This window comes from Centruroides sculpturatus, unplaced genomic scaffold (assembly GCF_000671375.1).
Source record: "Centruroides sculpturatus isolate CEXI.00-Female unplaced genomic scaffold, Cexi_2.0 scaffold204, whole genome shotgun sequence".
Lineage (NCBI taxonomy): Eukaryota > Metazoa > Arthropoda > Arachnida > Scorpiones > Buthidae > Centruroides > Centruroides sculpturatus.
The window spans coordinates 786,310-805,024 of NW_019384459.1; the positions used below are offsets into that span (position 1 = coordinate 786,310).

An 18,715-nucleotide genomic window follows, 5' to 3' on the forward strand; every position below is an offset into this window, starting at 1 on the left:
TTTCCAATTTTTAATAAAAAAAATTAATAAAATTAAAGTAAAAAAGATGAATGTCTTCCCCTTTTATAAATGTAAAGTCCCAAAATTAACTTATAATTAAGCACTTTCAAGGAATTTTCACATTATTAAAATAAATTCGTGTATAATACGCAATTGATAGGAATATTCCCACGTCAATTTAAAAAAAAAAAAACATGACTAATTAATTTTTTTGTATATTTTCTGAAAGATTTTTATTTATTATTAGTTAACAATTTTTTTCCTAAATGTTTAAATTCTAAAAATATCCATTTAAATTCCTCAATAGCAATGCCACATATTTGTACGGAAAAAAAACAAAGTAATCCTTTACATCAATTGTGCAATTCTTTTTTCTTTTTAAATATTGTCCCGCCCAATTTTTAGCCTGCGGTCAACTAAACAACTTGTCAAATATATAACAAACTGTTATTAATGCAACTAGATGGCTGTCAAAAGAGAAAGTGTAGCCAAACTGGTTTATAAAAGCAGCACCCAATGCTGATCTTATCTATGAAAATAGGGCTTCGATCTACAATTCATGATATGTCAAAGAAATTGTCATAAATCTTTCTAATGTTAAATTATATTTAAATGAGTTGTGACAATGTAACCAGTTCATCAAACAGATTATATCTTACGGTATACAGTATATATATAGACTTACACTGTATTTTAAAAGCATATTTTTACTTAGGAGAGGCTGTATTGTGTACTGTAAATAGTCTGTTTAGCAATGCCTATGCCCTAGTTTCCTATTTATGATAAATTCTGACAATTAATTTCGGTGTCATTTGCCTAAAGCATATGATCTATAAACAACCTTATGGAAAATCTCTTAGCCAAAAATTCTTACAATTAGCTAAGATTAAGCTATAATTTTCGCTATCGATCTTATAATAGTCGAAAAAAGACAATTTTCTATAAAATTACACGAAATTATTAGATATTTAACGTAATTATTTAATTTACATACAAAAGACGGTGCATGAAAAGAGCCGACATGTTATTATGTAAATATCTCTAGATCTACACAATTTAAAATTATATTTATTCGCTTATTGTGTGAAGTTACATATTAAAATAATGAAAATTGCGAGATGATTAACATTTTATAATTAAAACAAGTAAAAAACGTGAACAGAAAAATGCTATTTATAATAGTTATTTACGTCTTTTTTTTTTCCTTGTTAATACATCCGGTTACCTTTTTTAAATTTTACTTTTAAGAGATATATAATTTTNGAAAAAGGCACAATTTTTAAAAATCATTTACTGTATTTCCAAACAATTGTTGCAATAAAAGTTTAAAATTTTAAACTGTTTTAAAATAGTAGCCATGTTGTGAAAATAGCTATCGCTATCATAGTTTGAATATTGTGCTACACAAATATAAATTTAATAATTTGAAGATACTTATTGTGCAACGTATATGATGTAATAAATTCCTAGAATAGTCTATGATAAAAAGAGAAATTAATTCTAACAAAGAAATTTTTAAAACATATGCATGAAAATCTTTATAAACATTGAACTATTAGAAGAATAAATATACTCCAAACAAAATTAGAAATACAAAACTTTGTTCTATATATTTTGACAGGCTCATTTGTCAAAATATAGAACAAATTTAGCATTATACTGAAAACTTTTCTTACAGAATTTATAAATCTATATTTAAATATAGATACATCTTGCATTGAAAAAGTCAATTAAATAAGGAGTCTAACAATACAATCAAATAAAGGGAAACAATTAGAATTTATTAGAGAATTTTACAACACAATGCATTTATCAATTTTAACAGTTTTTTTTTTCCATTTCAGTTTTAAAATCTAATTTCCTCTGAATGTATTATGAAATCATTCTACGAAAAACAAAAATGACATTTATATATTTATTAAAACTATTTAAATGACGAAATTATGTAAAGGAACATTGACATTTCCTAACAGTAAAAAAGCTTCAGGAAGTAGAGGGGCGAGACAGGAAGCTGGAAGAGATAAGATCTTCCAACCGCATTTTATCAAATGCCTTTTTGTTAGCACAAAATATTGAAAATATTTTTTAAAATTTTGGTTAAATTTTAGATATTACTTTTTCGTTGCCTTATGTACGGATATTCACGGCTAGGAAAAAAAACGGCAGAATAATCTTAAATATAAGTGAATTTTTAAAGTTTTCGACGCAAAAAACATGTCAAATTTGGGCGTTCTGAATTACCCACGCAACATTCCGATCGTTCACCTTTGATCTTTCAAGGTCGGTCGGCATTAGCCTGTTTTTCTTCATATTTTCTACCCCATTTGATCTTACTCAATAGCCTTCGTTATAATATAAACTTCTTTGTTTTCTTAACTAAGCGCGCAACACCAAAGGAAAAAGAAAAAGAAAAAATAATCAATTTCGGTATAACACGCGACCCATTTATGTTCGCATCCATTCTCCATTGGCTGACACGAACCCGGTGGCAAAATGAAATTAATCGATTTCGCAACTATATTACACAGAGAAATTGAACACTACGACTATACTAAACACATACTTACCGAAAATTATGAAAAAATTTGATTCGGTTTAAATCAAACCTTATTTCTATTCGACAGCAAAAGCGTTACCAAAATCGCTCTAGACGTTGATAAGCTAGAATAGGAGAAGATGACTCAGCCACTACATGCAGAGGGGTGAACTGTGACGTCATTGGATGGTGTTGACCAATTATGCTCACTATTGGATCGTCTACACAGTGTATGGAGTCTCGTATCTTTTTCCTATTACGTCAATTCTTGCAGTAGAAGAGAAAAAGGCAAAATATCCGAAGAATTTCGTTTTACTTTCATTCGAAATTTATTCCCGTCATTTAAATTAGTTTCTATGTATTTACATTAAAGAAACAATAACTATTATTTACAATTGAATATAGATAAATATTGGCATTTTGTATAAATACCAGTTTACTACTTTATTAAAGGTGTTATAGATGCGAATCTAAAAGAATCGATAAATAAAACTGTATGCAAATTAACCGATACCTTCGGGCAAAGGAATTTCAAATTTTCTTTTTCGAAAGTCATTTGTCATTCATAGCTTTTTGTTTTATCCAGTTAATTTTATTTAGATTGAATATTAGTCATGTAATCGTAACGCCTTTAATTTGTATATATTTTTTTATTTTTACTTTTATTTTATTTTATAACAATTTAATCCTTAATATTTGTATTAAAGCTATTTTAAACACCTCGTAGAAAAGTTATTAAAGCTAGAAAAAATTGGCTGTAGTCTGGACGTCTCGTAATAACGAGGAAACAAATCGATATAACTGTCTAGCCTTCGATCGATTGTGTGCAGGACGAATAAGGTTGTCCCTGAACTTCAATAGCCTTCAACTTGGTTGTTGCTTCAGCCAGAACATGAATGAACGCATTAAAGGAAACATTTTCTTGTAGAAAAACTATGTATAAATGTCACATCATTTTATTTTATCCATTTTTCGCGTCTGTATCAATCGACGTTTAAAGAAGCAAGGTAGGAAATGGTGAGGTGTTATCAGGACTTTATACTGACACGTATTGTACAGTACTGTACATGATTAATTTACAGATATCGTCCGGGCCATCGATTATTTCTAATAATACCAACAATCGTTATAACGTTCGGAATTATTCACAGCGTGTAATTTAATATATAAATCGAGTGTTTCGTGTAAAAACTGGGATATATCCATGCAGCTGTTTAACAGGCGGGCTCGAAAGAGGATGTCGTCATCAATAAAAGTATTAATTACACTTCACATAGGTCTAGTCCATTCTTGGTTATTATTTTATGGTTCAATAATTATTCTGTTAATGAGTTGTTTGTGCGTGATAAAAGAACATTTTTTAGGTATTTAAAAGAATTCGCATTATAATCGGCATGGTCCACACACCGAATATAAATCAATCGTGAATCCTAAATGGTGTAAACTATAATTTAATTACATGAGTAAAGTTTATAATTAAATTAATCTTACGGATAGCTATTCATTATAGTAGCCTATATTTTTATAACAGCGTTTATCTATTAGAGTGTAACTAGAATAATAATACGTTGGGAAAAATTTGCAATCTAAACATCTTTTTTAACGCTATGCGAGCACGCAAAAAAATGAGATAGGATGATGGTCAAAATGGCAGGTGATTGAACTCTTCATCCGATACAAAATTTGTTAATTATAAACAGGAAAAGTGTATTGACTTATAGAAAAGCAGATGTTTTTCTAACGTGAAAATAGTTTCCATTTGATTGTGACGTGACAATTTTTCGTAGAACGAAAATTAGTTTCTAGTGAAGGCAAAAAAAGAAAAAATAAAGCAGGCCATTGATTAATTTTAACCTAGATTTTCGGTAGCGAGAAGTGGAAGTGTTCGTTAATGCGTTCTCGATTGCTTTTCGTGTTGCGTCAATCCAAACACATGCTATTTTATTTCAACGTACCGAAGTATATCTTGAAGAAGCACGCAACTGATAAGAATTATCGAAGTGGCTATACAGTGTTAGTTAATTTGACAGGTTTATATACCATCAAAACCAGTTCTAAACACGAAAGAAAGCTTCGAGTCTAAACATTTAGATAAACTATAGTCTCACATTATATAGAGCAATGTAACTAGAGGCCAAGATTGGATATCTCACACTACTCTTGATTAATAGCATGTTAGAATTCGCGTGATTTATAGATCCAAATCTCTGTTTTAAATGCTGAAAGGTTGTGTCTGGACAGTATGGAGCCATTTCCCTTATTTAATTGATTATTATGAGATAAAAGTTAAATTCGTGCTTATCAATAGAAGTAACTGCAACGAGAATTGTACGATCAACTACATAATAAGGGAGTTAGTCATCCGAGTATAATATCTGATGAATATTTATTGGAAGAACAATTTTGCAATATCCGCCAACTCCTGTGAATCAATATGTAGAAGTAGACGTACTTTGATTCAGAATTATCATTATTGCTATAATCGTCTGAAGTTCAAGGGTGACAAGAATTTTTTTTGATATCTTGTAAATATTAAGGACTATTACAAACATCTAGATTAAATCGTTTGCTGATCTTCTGTGTAAGTAATACGAGGAGAATAATTTTAAAATAGGCTAGAAGATACCGAACTTGAAATTTGCATTTAATGATTCAAACGAGACTATTTTTAGCCAATGATTGTTACAATTTTCTCGTTCTATTTCGTTGAAGGTAGCATCAATAAAAATCACGTCTATTTTCTTTTCAAATTTTTAAATATACTTCCGGAAAAATCAAATTTGAGTATGAGAAAATTGGAGGAAAAAAATCATTCTTGTTATTTCTGCGATTATTTCCTAGTGTGTAGCCTTTACATTGACCTATGCATAGTTCTTTGAACTCGAAACGACTTAGTAGTACGAAAATTTCTAGAAAGGGAAGTTTCTTATCTCTCTCTCTCACTCTCATAATTTACCCTAGTAGATCTATACTTCAATTATAATCCCCTTCTTTAACAGGCAGGAAACTAAAGACACCCCTAATTGTGAGATAATTCTTGATCTCTTAACCTTTTAGCTAATTTTTTCTTAACTTATTAATCTTTCTAGTTTCTTAGTTACGAGAATAAAACTCGAACATAATATACTTGATTGATAACTTATTTGCAATAATAAGAATACTGGGCGTTTAGAGTTAATGAATTTATAACTGGTTCCTTCCGCGAAAGTTAAAAATAAGATAAATTATTTTCAGATTTTTTTAGTAGATGATAGGTGCCATTTAAAAAAATAAAGATAATAATCATCATATAGTCATTAATTACTCTTATGTACTCATGCATGTCACGATAAATGGATATTTCTCTCCCATCAGCATTTATCTAATGGTCGTTAGCAACCCCGCTGCATCTCTTCCTCCAAATAACCATTCTACAGCGTATTCGACCGCGTTAAACTAAATAAAAGCATGATATGCAATCTTCGGATGGAACATGAAGTAGTTTTTATAGTTACAGATAGACTAAATGATAAGTTAAATCCGGGATGAGAGCATCAACAATGCTTATCTTACTTGATACGAATGAGAATAAATATGTTAATGTTTTACTTCTGAGTATGGACTTGAATCACGCATTTAGTTTGCATGACATTAATTCACTATAAATATAAAAATAACATGTACAAATCCGCACATTTCTCTTTAAAACATGATTCATTCTACTTACTAAAACAATTTTTGTTTTGTAATTTAAATGTTATTGTACTTTGCTTATCTCAATTCTTTCAAAATTCTACAAAAATTCTAGTCAAAATAATAATAACAGATCTATCTATCGACTAGGATCACAATTCTAAACAAAACTGCATTAACATATTTACGGTGATATGCAAATTAGTCAAAAGGAACCAGGGCATTCACATAACACCCGGAAGAATCTCGTGTGTATCTGTGTGTGTTTTTTTTTTTTTTTGTTTTTAATTTTTCAAATTTTATAATCAGAGACCTTAATATAAATCACTACAAGCTGGTCGATATTGTATATATAAATAGATAGTATTGTTATTCAAACTATCGTATAATCTAGTTTATATACTAATCATTCATAAGATCATAAATTTTGACACTTGAATGTTACGATATAGGAATAGCCCGCATGTATAAATCATGTTTACAATAATCAATCTTGTCATAAAAAATATTTATCGCGGTTATTTTGTACGGAACTATAGATCAGATAACAAAGAATTTTTTAAATTTTCTTAAAAAAATCTTCTATACAATATTTTTTGCACGGAATGTCTTTCTAAAAATAACAAAAAATATATATTACATAACGTTTTTAGATTTTTATCTCGTGAGAAATTCCCTTAAAAAGTCAGAAATTTCCGAGTTTTCTATTAATTTTTTCAACACAAACTTGACGAAAATCTTTATCGTTTTTTGTACCATCTTCTCACAATGGATTTGGAGAGTAATATCTGATTACGTGAAAAATACAAGGGGGAAAAAAATAAAAAATACTTCGGTTACATAGAACTACTGCTGAGTGAAATATTCTTTTATTTTTAGTACAACCTCTTGATATTTTATATGTTCTGTTAGTAACCTTTTCAGCGTGAGAAATTTCTAAGGAAATAATAGAGTTCCGGATTTCTTGCACGTCTTGCCTATAAGACTGTTTTATTTTACCTATACAAAAGAGTCTTCATACTTGTTTATCCGGACTTCAGATATAAAAATACCTAGCCAGCAGCAGTCATAACTCAAAAATTCCTAAAGACAAAACTAAATGAATCATTACATATTAGGTATGTGTTTAAAAGCTTTTGAGTAATTTACATCAAAATATAATTTCATGTTTAATTAATTTGTCATAAGGTTAATTGCTAACAGTCCTATTCCGCATTCTTCATTTATTTCATTTATTTATCTCACGTTTTGATTAATTAATACGGAAACTAAGCTTTTTTTTTTCTTTTGGTAAGGGTGCTTGTCCCAATAAATTTTATCATTAGTGTAAAAAATATAAATAAAAAAGTTAAAAATATTTTATTTTTATTTTTTCTGTAAGAGCATTTCTCAGATTCTTTTATCTATCTACTTTTCTAATCTTGCTGTTCTTTTTTTGCTTGCTGACTCTGATAAGAAATAATGATTTAGAATGGTTGTAACCGAAAATAACTTTGCGTGAAATTCATTCCTATTTTTATTTATGTTTTCAAGTGCTGAAAGTAAATTGAAATAAATTAATTCTAGCAAAACAAAAATTTTCACTATGCTGCTTAGTTTATATCATTTAAGTTTAACATTCATTCTTCTTTTAAAAATAACTGAATATTCTCATTAAATTATCTAAAAGTTTGGCTAAAAATAGCACAAGTTTATATTCTTTACCATAAATTACTCTTATAATTTAAAAATTTATTAATCATTTTTGTAAATTAATATAAGAGAGTGTATAAATTTGCACAGGTTTTTTTTTTAATTTTTAATTAGAAGTTTGGTATACAAATGAAATTCAATTTCTTAGAAAATACTATACATAAACCTATTATTAACCGCTTTCATCACATCTGATATGTTATGTAAGGCAAAATTGCATTAATTTGATAAAATGGGAGCAAAGATACATTGTAAATATGCATTTCAGTGTAAACTAAAAACATTACAAAAACAAGAAAAAAATAAAAAAATAAAAAGCTTAAGTGATTTTAGTATTAACAACCCTTTTATTGAATATTTACATATTTTCCCGATAAATATATAAATTATGTAAGTAATTTTAAGTAGGTCTATGCTGCCCAGTTTTAAGATAAGTATGCAATAAGATATGACAGAATTTTAATTAATCTCTTTTCATAAGTTAACCTTAATGCATTCTACGTAAGAAGTTGGGTGTAAATGATTTTTTTTCTTCTTCAAATACTGATTAATCAACTGATTTTAAATTATATATTCAGTTCATATTCAATTTCAAATCATTGTTTTTGATTTTGAATCATTTTCATTTGGATAATTCAGTTTATGATAAATTCAGAAACAAGGCTTTCATTGATCAAGATTACGAGGGGGGAGAGAGAAAATGCTAGCGTGTTGGAAAGAACGAAGTAATGACATAATTTTAGAAAACGATAGCATTCCAAGTCTCACCCCCACAAACAAAAATTTTAAATCTTGTACTAGGAAAGGGACAGGAGGAAGAAAGTGTACCAGTGACCTAAATGGAGACAAAAAAGTGCCGCCGGACTGTTAGGCGCCTGCTTGGCCTCCAGTAGGCCTCAGTTTGGTATGACTAAGTGGCCCACTTCGGACCAACCTCTTGTTTACAGTGACGGGTTGACCTCTCTCAGCACGTGAGTCATATGCACACTGGTATGTTTAGCAATGCAAAGAATGACCGTTAACTTTAGTTTTATCTCCTCTTCACATTATGTATGTCAGGTCATTGTTTTCTGTACCGTTGATGTTAATCGCAATAAAGTTTAATAGATTCTGTCATTTTGAAATGTTTCGTTAATTACTTGTATAGAGAACTTGCTTAATTTCATATAACGTATTCATGTACAAACAAACTCGAAATTGAATTTTATAGATTTCTAATAGATTAGATTCAATATAATTTATAGGAGTACAAAGAAGAATGGGTAAAGGAGGGAGAGAAATATGATCTAAGCATTGACTACTTATATATTACCAAATAATATTCGAGAATTGTTAATGCCTATATTAAATAAAATCAAGACATATGACTGCGTTAGAATCAATCAAAAACATATAAAAGAAACTGAATGAGATGGCTGCTTAATGTAAAATAAACCTTAAAAAAACATCAATTTATTTGACATCAATAGTAAAAAAATAAAACAGAAATATAGGATGTCTTTGAAATTTGAGAAGATCCACTGCTCACAATGGCAATAGTTTTTCCCTAGAAAAGTTCCAGTTGTGCTAATAAAATATATATATATAATAAATAAATAAATATAAACTTTTCAACTCTGAAGCTGTTTGGATTTTATATTTTGCTTCATGTTTGATTGATTTCAGTAGATCAAAACATTGCCTTGTTTTATCTAAGCAAGAAAACATGTGTAAGCAAATACCTTTCTTATTTAGATAATATACTTCTTTGCTTTCTTGCTTAGTAAATATCTTATGGACACAAATTAAAATTTCAAATAAAGAACCAATTAAATTATCTTAATCATTATTATCTTAGTTATAATGTGAACTATTTAAATGTTTTAGTAAAGTTTAATGTTTCTATAAGATATAATTTTTGATTAAGGATTGACTACATTAAAAATAAACACAATCTGAAATGAGGATAAGTCATAGAATCACTTAACAATTTGTAAATAAATTGTGATGAGTATTTAAATAAATTCAAAATTACAATAGATATTTAAATTTCTATAAAAATTCCATTTATTCTTTTATAAAACTCATTATATAAATGAAATAACCTATATACTGTATCTATATGCCAAAATATAAAATATAGGATAAAGTAAAAAGAAAAAAAACTGAACTTATGTTTTTAAATACATTATTAAATCTTATAATAATTTTAATAATATATATATATATATATTTTTTAAAAACTTAAATATAATTTAATAAATAAGAATTTATAAAAGAAACTAAAATAAATCTTTAAATCATTTACTTTCAAAAGTTAACTACTTTAAACATTGCTGCTAATGTAAATTTCCAATTTTTAATAAAAAAAATTAATAAAATTAAAGTAAAAAAGATGAATGTCTTCCCCTTTTATGAATGTAAAGTCCCAAAATTAACTTATAATTAAGCACTTTCAAGGAATTTTCACATTATTAAAATAAATTCGTGTATAATACGCAATTGATAGGAATATTCCCACGTCAATTTAAAAAAAAAACATGACTAATTAATTTTTTTGTATATTTTCTGAAAGATTTTTATTTATTATTAGTTAACAATTTTTTTCCTAAATGTTTAAATTCTAAAAATATCCATTTAAATTCCTCAATAGCAATGCCACATATTTGTACGGAAAAAAAACAAAGTAATCCTTTACATCAATTGTGCAATTCTTTTTTCTTTTTAAATATTGTCCCGCCCAATTTTTAGCCTGCGGTCAACTAAACAACTTGTCAAATATATAACAAACTGTTATTAATGCAACTAGATGGCTGTCAAAAGAGAAAGTGTAGCCAAACTGGTTTATAAAAGCAGCACCCAATGCTGATCTTATCTATGAAAATAGGGCTTCGATCTACAATTCATGATATGTCAAAGAAATTGTCATAAATCTTTCTAATGTTAAATTATATTTAAATGAGTTGTGACAATGTAACCAGTTCATCAAACAGATTATATCTTACGGTATACAGTATATATATAGACTTACACTGTATTTTAAAAGCATATTTTTACTTAGGAGAGGCTGTATTGTGTACTGTAAATAGTCTGTTTAGCAATGCCTATGCCCTAGTTTCCTATTTATGATAAATTCTGACAATTAATTTCGGTGTCATTTGCCTAAAGCATATGATCTATAAACAACCTTATGGAAAATCTCTTAGCCAAAAATTCTTACAATTAGCTAAGATTAAGCTATAATTTTCGCTATCGATCTTATAATAGTCGAAAAAAGACAATTTTCTATAAAATTACACGAAATTATTAGATATTTAACGTAATTATTTAATTTACATACAAAAGACGGTGCATGAAAAGAGCCGACATGTTATTATGTAAATATCTCTAGATCTACACAATTTAAAATTATATTTATTCGCTTATTGTGTGAAGTTACATATTAAAATAATGAAAATTGCGAGATGATTAACATTTTATAATTAAAACAAGTAAAAAACGTGAACAGAAAAATGCTATTTATAATAGTTATTTACGTCTTTTTTTTTTCCTTGTTAATACATCCGGTTACCTTTTTTAAATTTTACTTTTAAGAGATATATAATTTTAATATATATATATGCTATTTTTGATGATTTAATTAGAGTAGTAGACACATAATTATTTATTTTTAAACTAATTAGTAAGTACAACTGATCAAGATTAGTAAGCATAAAATTACAAAGATTGGCCTTACAAGATGCACTTTATTAATTTCTTTTTTTTAGACAATAAGATATTCGGACAATAAATCAAATTTATATTAATAAATAACATAATACAAATTCTTCCCATAAAACAATTTATAACAATTTATTGATGCTAGTTTGTCATCATTAAAAAGAATAGAATTGCGATGTTATTTCTTAAACAATTCATGAACAAAAAGAATATTATTATTATTATTATTATTCTTTTATGAAATAAAATATATAATTGATGATTTGATTTATTATCGTAATCCACTTATTTCTTTCTGTACGTCATTCATAAGTTAATGATACAGTCGTAAGAACGTTTAGTTGAATGAGAATATGATAAATGGTGTTGCTACTAAAATATATTGAAAATAGGCATTTTTAATACAAATTTCCATCAAATTATCTCTTGTAAAAGTTTAAATATACTTTAAAATGTTGTGTTATTTAATAATTCGATTCGAACCTTTGTGACAGATGTGCATAAATCTACCTTTATTCGGTCGTGACATTTGTGCACAATTCTCGATTATCCTATAATGTATTGTACTTGATCAGGATATTATAAAAGAAATTGACACAGATAACTAATCATTTGAACTTATAGGTCTAATTTGTATAGTTTCAAAAGATATCAACCGGATATCATTGTTTTTCTGTAATAACAGAAGCAAAAAATAAGAACCCAAATCAAGCATTTCGTTTGACAAAAATAAGAGCAATCTTCATAACAATTCCATCTATACACACGCACAATAAAATTTATTACTTAACATTTTTCTCACAACCTTACTTCAACAATAACTGACAAATGACAAGTCGGGATATTTCGTTTTTACTGACAATCCCATTCATCATAATAAGACTCGTTGCTTTAAGACAGACAACTATTGTGCAAAATTCACCCGGAGTCAATCACTTATAGAATGCAAGAAATGAAAACTTGTCGTGTTTTCCATCACACTACGATACAAGTTTAACTAATTTTATAATCCGGTGGGTCATCGCTTTAAGGACACCGCGCGATTTTGTCGTATGGCCATACAATTGAGGCAGAGCGTTGTGTTTTTGTAATTACATATTTTTATTTCTTCTTTTCCTGTTAATTATACTGCTGATTAATCAAACCTAACCTTTTAATTATTTCTTTTTTTTTTATTTGATAACTTTTACGCTCATTTGAAACATTAGCATTTCCTTTCTTGCTTGGTTCAGAATAGAGGTGAATCTATCACTGGCGGCAATTGTAAGAAATCACGATTGAATGAGTAGGCCACCGAAATCAGTTATTAGCTTTTGTTTGATGCAATCTCAAATTAATAACGACTTTTTGTGTTTTCAAATTCATTTTGCAAAATACGTTCCTTATTAGCACTTATTCTTTATAATTACGTTCCTTATTCTTAGCATTTATTATTCCTTATTTTGATTAGAATACCGATTAAGATAAGTGCCCGTCCAACTATTAAAGCCCTTCTTAAGCTCACTAAGATCTCTCAAAGTAGAGTGAAGCACTAATACAATTCATTGTCGTAATGATTACATCCCTTGTGCACTTGAGGAAATACGCGCATAATTTTCTTTGCAACCAATCATCTGACTCGGCCGTTTGTACTGTATGTGTGACCATATATTCTAGAAAAATAAGGCCCTCACGTTAAGGTGGACAAGACATAAAATTCAGTCTGTTTAATGCCCCAGATGTCTTTATCGTTAACAATTTCTAGTTTCATCCATCGTAATTGACACCACTTTCAGTTTACGAGATCCATGCAATACCAATCCTGATTTAAGGCGTACTGTTTTACACGGTCTAATGTCTCGTTTGTTATAACCATATTGAACAGTTTAGTCGCCTCATTCGGCATTGTGGTAACTTCAAGAATGGGCGTTAAAGTACCACCAAATATATCTTTAAAGATTAGAGGGCATAGTTCATTTTTATCAATATATTATGCAAGATATTCCTGAATCTTTATGGTGTTAGTGATCGATATTAACGTCTGGCTATTTCGAATTCTTATACAGTACTCTGTATGGTTTAGATCATGTAGCTGGTAGAAATTTTGAGGTTTAGCATAGTCTTCATTTATTCTATGTAATTCTTCTGATCCACGCTTGGTAGCGGGATAAATTTCAGATCATGGCTGCAGGGAATTTTGATGGACAACCGTAACAATTCGTTCGTAAAAATACTTTGCTTCAAAAATCATACAATAAACCCTGCTCATCATTTTAAAAAATGCCTTTAAAAATGAATTAGAAATATATTCTTTGTAAATATTTATATTATAAATAAAGATATTCACAGTTAATTAACATTGTCATTCATTTTTGTCTTGAACGTTTATTCTGAATATGATTAAGAAGTAGACAATAACACTTGGATAAGTTTACCAATTTTGGTAATGCTCTTGCTGAAACAACATATAGAAATTTGTATACAAAGGTCTTTCTAGTCGCATAAACTACAGTTTGTTTATCTTAACTCATTTATTATCCAGGATATTGACTTTTATTCTAGGAAGATGTTTCCTTTTTCTATTGTTCTTCATATATTCTGGGTTGTAACTACAAATCACTCCGAAATTCAGGTGTCTCCATTGGAAAGCTTAATAAGTTTTTATACCAGATTTATAGACTAAAATATATAGGCCTAGTCTTTAATAGTAAACATGCATTATGCAAAACTGTGACCTATTCTTTAGGCCGTATCAGATACGAAAAACCGGATTATCGAATATTTAATATCTCTTCGACAAAATTATTTTCTATCTAAATTTATGAATAACTCGAAATTTGAATAAAATATCTATGAATATACTGAATTATACATTAAAATCAACTTAAAAATATAAGTTTAATCATGATCTAATTTTAATGTTTTGAGCTATTAGCAGAACATAAACTACTTTTTTATATAGCAAAAATATAAAATAAATTTGTAAGAAGTAATTAAAGTATTTTCTAGAATTTTTAAATGTTGTAAATAAATGTTTTAACATTTTAATCGTCGAATATTTTTCACTAAATTTAATATTTAAATATAAAGTTCAAATATAGAACTGAAATATTGATATAATGTATAAACAGGGTCATCAGGCTTTGAATAACAGTCCATGAGAGTCCGTGTCTGGAAATGAATGAACAAACGTCAGCAGACGTAACGAGATCCGCTGTACTTGGAGCTGGATGGAGGATGAAGTGTACCGAGAGAAGATAGACACCCGTGATTAAATTATTGTTTGGATAAGAAGTTACTAAAGAGTATAGAGATGCACTTTCAAGAAATACGTATACTTTATTACGACGTATCGATATTCAGGATGGCCACTTCGACAATCTTATCTGATGTCACCACTGCATCCTGTCACGGATCATCAGGTTCAACGGACTGTAAGTGCAACCATAACTGCTACATTAACACTTGACATGTCAAATTGTAAAACATCCATACAGCTATATCGTTGTTAATATTAATAAAACGCAGACATTTTTCATGTATGCCAACTACCTCCATACATTCACCTCTCAAAGGATTCGCCTTTCCTCCTGATACAAAATGTATGGAATAAGCCAGAGTAGGCCTATATACAGTAGACCTATACATATTTATACTTACCTTATAACTAATATTCGTTTTTAAAAGTCAGTTATGCTAACCAGAGCATTTTATTTGACAAGGTTAAGCTTTAAATGAGTTCAAATGAGTTTATAAATAGCAGTTTCTATTTATAGACTCATCTGTACAATGTTTACTGTAGTTTATTATTTTTTTTTTATGCATCTCAGAAAAAATTGCTGTTATTTTTCAAATAAAAGTTAACATTCGTCTATCATTTCGTTCAACAAACGGAAAATTTTGTTTTCATACATTAGAATTTAAAAGTTACACATTTCTGTAACCATAACAGGACTGTAACTGTGGAGTGACGGATTTCAGTAACCGTAATTCGCTTAGTTTGAATAAAATCTCACATTAAATTTGAAATAACTTTAAATAATTATAACATTTTTGCATTAATAATAGAATTATTTTATGACTAAATGTTTTGTTTACAGTAGACCTGATTGTTACGCCCAACATGGAGATTACTCACTTTCGCAGTTAATTACAACCACTAGTTTTAAAATAATAAGAAATTTCATGTGAAAAATGTAGACATTTAAGTTAATCTTTTAGAATTTCCCGTGTGTATTTGATCGTATTCATTCTTTTACATGTAAAACCTACGCGATTATCGTGAAATAAATTCGCATTTATATTCATGAAATATTCATAAAATTTCAATATTATTAGCTTGCTATTGCTTACTGATGCTACTTTTATAAAATCCAGCTAAGATTCATTATCTGAAATGCTTTTAGTACAAAGAATTCGTGCTGACAATAGAGAATTAGCGTGTCAGCTGAATCACTTTTTTTGAAATGCATCGATGCATAAAAGTTGCTGCGAAACAACCCAGATGAATACGTTATAGTACAGTTTTTATTATATATAATTTTGAAAATTTGATGAATAATTTATTATTAAAGATTTTCTATAAATTCTTTATATATGAAACGCAAACAATGCATGAGACAACAAAAATGCTCTTGTAAAGACAACCACCCTACGTGGGATGCAAATGGCTCCTTACTAATAGATAAATATGTACAAATCTATTTGTCAGATTGCTTTGATTCAAATTGTTTTCCTAAAAATGAGGTAAGTTCTTTCAACTCCTAAGCATCAATACTTGAAGACATTTATTTCCTTTCTTACATTTCGAAATAATAGGTGCTATCAACAGTTATTTTGGCACTGTTAGAATGAGTTAGGGCTATTTAAGTATTTATTTCAATTTTGAACAGTTCTAATCAGACATTTTAAAAACAGAACACGTGTTTTCTGAGAGAACAAACAATCTACCCTGGAGGATTTCTCTTCCGAAGGAAGAGAAAATAACAAATTAACGGTTACGGAGAAACAAGAGCAAATATTATACAGTAATGTCTTCAGTAACAAGCAAAGAGAAGAATATCTGAAGTATGGCAAGTTTTCAAAAAGTGATGGAAAATGGTAAATATGCTGCCTTCGTTCGTTGTACTCATTGTAACGCGATGATTATTCACTCAATTGGAAATGAAATGAGAAGCTTAAAACGTTTACCCGTTTAATAAAAATAATACAAAGTTTCTTGAAAACTTCTCATTTATTGGCTGCAGTACCTAAAGCTGCAAAGAAGGAATTTACAAAAAATGAGTCGAAACAGATCTGAGACCGTTTAGATTCATATAGAAAGAAGGACTGAAGGATTTACTTCAATGGGTTATCTCGTTTACAAGTAAAATTGGGTATCAATTTAATATCTCCAGTGATATTATCCACAGTTGCTACAGTTTCAAATAATCTAGAAATTGTAAACGAAACTCTAATCTCGCGAGTTAACGAAGAACAGAACAGCTCTTGGTTTTGGTTTAACATGTGATCATTGCTTTCGCCAACATGCTAGTGTATTTTCTTCAGTTATGTTAGAATTGATAAGCTACATTCAGGAATATTGCAAGAGTGAAGCACAAACAAGAGACCACTTTAAAAACATTTTGTTAAAGTTCAATTTAAGTCAGAAATTGAAAATTATGACGAATAAGCACATTAATTAAGCAAACATTTGTGCAATTTTTATGTGCTGCATACAATACGAACTTTGTTTTTATTCACACGTTTGACAAATACTGAAACAGTAATACAATGTCACAAAAATGAATGCTAATTGCAAGAAGCTCTTAGAATATACCAATCACTGGAAGATTAACGTAAACCTCAGTCGAAAATCAGTGAAAGAAGTCAAAACACGAAGGAATTCAAATTATAAAATGTTTCTTTCTATCAAATAAAACTTTCCTAATTCGAAAATGATGTAAACAAATTAAAACTTCATTTAGAAATTTTTTTTACTAATCTAAAACTGTTTCATAATGTAAAAAAGCTGCTATGCCAAGGAAAACAGGAAATGCTACACCTTTCCATTATTACCAAAAACAATTAAATGCAGTAGCAATAGGTGATAATAACGTGACGTGCAAAAACAATTAGAAGCAACAATTGCCATTAATGATCGAAAAATATTTAAAAATTATAGAATAACACTTTCTTGTTTTACAATTATTAACATGATTTATTTTTATAACAGTTGATTGAAAAGCAATATGAAAACCGTAGTTACCACCGTTACTCTCACACTATGTGTTAAGTTCCATCAAGTCGTCGTCGACGTCGACTCCTGGTGACTGCATGGACAAGTCTATCCTTGTCCATGTAGTTTTCTTGGCAAGAGTTGAGGAAGTGGTTTGCCATTGCCTTCTTCCTTGAATGATGTCACGCGCGCGCGGGGAAAGAATGCCTTCCGGGAGGACTTTTATGGGGAACTGGCCTCCTATTTAGTCGTTATTGGCAAGGAGAAAACCCGGAAAACTCCAAGCAGCCAGCCTGTCCGATCGCGGCACGAACCCACGACCGAACTTCCCAGTGTTTAGGGTCCAGTCACCACCGCTATGAGCGGCAACGGAGACCACTCGGCCACTGGTGGGCACTCTCACACTATACTAACTCAATAATATCGAGCGTGTGATCGAAAATAAAGTTGATATACTTCGAAAACACAAACTTACATTCACAGAGAAATTAGTGATGAAATCGAACTATGGCAGTACGATTTCATCCATTAATTATAGTACGAAAGGCTTACACTAATTGCGCTCTGCTTATTATTAACAGCAGAATTATCAGCGTAATTTTCTGCATACTAAAAAGCAGAATTTATCTGAATCCAGACTGCAGAAATGCTATTATTTTTAAGATTTAACAGAGATGTTTAAAAATAAATATTCGAAATGAGTTATAATTATTTCATAACCGTGTTTAACCGTAACGACCGACGGTTACAAAGAGCATAGCCCGGATCGGACTGTAACGGTTACGGTTATAGTAAGCGCATTTATGACAGTTACTATTTTTTTTTTACTATTATATATAGGCTATTTACCCCTATTTTAACTCAATATAATTTATTTGTATTTTTTAAATTTAGAATTTTTTACTTTAAAAGAATTACAG

At 29.0% G+C, this 18,715-nt stretch overlaps 1 protein-coding gene across 1 annotated transcript in view; it reads right to left on the minus strand.

Moving 5' to 3' along the window:
• The window catches only part of LOC111620763 (thymosin beta-like), a 46,976-nt gene extending 44,252 nt beyond the window's left edge, over positions 1–2,724 (minus strand). The window contains exon 1 of the mRNA XM_023362763.1: positions 2,568–2,724. The gene's annotated coding sequence lies outside the window, so the exon portion shown is untranslated. The remainder of the gene's footprint in view (positions 1–2,567) is intronic.
• Between the last annotated feature and the right edge of the window lie 15,991 nt (positions 2,725–18,715).